At 37.3% G+C, this 2,102-nt stretch overlaps 1 long non-coding RNA gene across 1 annotated transcript in view; it reads right to left on the reverse strand.

Moving 5' to 3' along the window:
- Window positions 1-763, reverse strand: part of LOC108167091 (uncharacterized) — a 4,161-nt gene extending 3,398 nt beyond the window's left edge. Inside the window, exons 1-2 of the long non-coding RNA XR_001777478.1 lie at window positions 646-763; window positions 467-571 (exon numbers count right to left, since the gene is read on the reverse strand). This is a non-coding gene — a long non-coding RNA (uncharacterized LOC108167091). The remainder of the gene's footprint in view (window positions 1-466; window positions 572-645) is intronic.
- Between the last annotated feature and the right edge of the window lie 1,339 nt (window positions 764-2,102).

Raw genomic sequence — 2,102 nt, forward strand, 5'->3', positions numbered from 1 at the left:
AGCGATGGTATGGAGGAAATTACCCTGAACTGTGGAGGTGGAGTTTTGTGAAGTGAGGGTCCTACACATTTCACTTTCCTATATTTCATTCATATCTCAGTTTAAACTCCTCCACAGTTCATACTTTCTTTTAACTTTGACTGTAATAGATTTGAAATGGAGGACCTCTGTTTTCAGCCAACTCTGGAGAAAGAGAAATTAAATCTTCCATTCAAAATAACACTTYTGGATTTAGAACTATTTAGTTAAAATGCTTTATAGCTTTTATCTTGCAAGGCGCAAAATATTCTGCAAGTGGAAAATCAAATTGTTATTTGATGCATTTCCACTTGAGCCATTTTTATTTTGGCCTATAAGATAAAATCAAGAATGTTACTATAAAATTCAAAGAGAGCAACTGAGCAACATATTTAAAGCCCTTGAGGCAGACAAATAAATCATACAAGCAATAGTAGCTGGAGTTTACCTGAGTGGAGTGATCACTCTGTGAATCTCAGTGACATTGAGCTTATCTTTAACTGCTTCAATCTCACTCTCAGAGCTGGACATRGCAGAAGAACAAAAGCTAGGCCTGTTAGAAGAGAGAGAAAAGCAGTCAGCTACGTTCTTATTTAGCTGCTGTCTAGTCTCAATCGGTGTCCAAACCTGTTGAAGTTATCAGCATTTTTGAGGTTGGATGATCTGCCATAAACAATCTCCTGGTGACCAAGCACATAGCTTAGAGTCTCAGGTTTGTATCGAAGCAGGAGCTCCTCACTGTCTCTGTTACAACAAAAGAAGGAACAATAAAAGTAAGACCGGTCACATTAGTGGATGTTGTGAAAAACAGTCTGAGGAAAATTTGACATTCAACACCATCTAAGTGTATTTCAAGAGACCTWYRYAATACAGTAAAAAAGTATTTGCACACATTAATCACAATATGTCACAWTACAGTCACAACATTTAAAGCACTTAATCGGGATTTCATGTAAAGCAAAAAACACGAAGTGGTGCATAAATGTAAGCAGAAAGTAAAATGCTATACATTATTGTGCTTAAAAGTCTTTTTCAAAACAATTCAAAACATATGGACTTGTTTGTATTCATCCTCTTACTTTCATGCACCTAAATAAGGTTAGAGCAATCAATATTAAAAAAGGATTTTTCCATCTCCCCACACATTTTCACAGCAGCGCTGTAGACACAGATATTCAGCCACAGCACCAGTATGGTTCTTAGAATCAAAGGTTCCATCCCACTACGGGCACAAATTCACACAAGGGAACCTCCAGCAGACAAATGACCAGTGAATACCTTTGATAACTGATTCGTAATTAGTGTCAAATGTAGCTAATGAGAAAATGAACACATGTTAAAAAACTGTGGACTCGGACTGAAGCTGACAATTAGAGCAGAAGGTAGTCAGAACTCACAACCATAGTCATATAGTTTAAAATTTTAGTGCTGTGACAACCCTATGGAGGGTAAATGGAGACGTTTAACACTGGGTTAGGTTGAAAATAATAAACAATACTTTTAACACATCGCAGAATACTGTTCGGTATCATCCAATCATCCAGAAAGTCTATTGAATAACTGAAAATCTATAAAGACACGGTCATCCACTTTAAAAATCAGGCTGGGAGGAAGAACCTTGACCGGAGAAGCAACAAAGAGGGAAAGYTCAGCTTCAGCACAACAGCAGCTCTAAACATACAGGCAGAGSTACGATGCAATTGTTGTGATCCAAACATATTGATGTGTTARCTTAGTCTGCTGAGAATCTATGATGAGGCTTGAAAATAGGAAATGGAAAGCTTTCTTTAGAGAAAAGAAAACATTTTATTGTATATGCAGCTGCAGGAATGATGACANGGGCACAAATTCACACAAGGGAACCTCCAGCAGACAAATGACCAGTGAATACCTTTGATAACTGATTCGTAATTAGTGTCAAATGTAGCTAATGAGAAAATGAACACATGTTAAAAAACTGTGGACTCGGACTGAAGCTGACAATTAGAGCAGAAGGTAGTCAGAACTCACAACCATAGTCATATAGTTTAAAATTTTAGTGCTGTGACAACCCTATGGAGGGTAAATGGAGACGTTTAACACTG

The sequence above is a fragment of the Poecilia reticulata genome, linkage group LG17, assembly GCF_000633615.1.
Source record: "Poecilia reticulata strain Guanapo linkage group LG17, Guppy_female_1.0+MT, whole genome shotgun sequence".
NCBI classification, from domain to species: domain Eukaryota; kingdom Metazoa; phylum Chordata; class Actinopteri; order Cyprinodontiformes; family Poeciliidae; genus Poecilia; species Poecilia reticulata.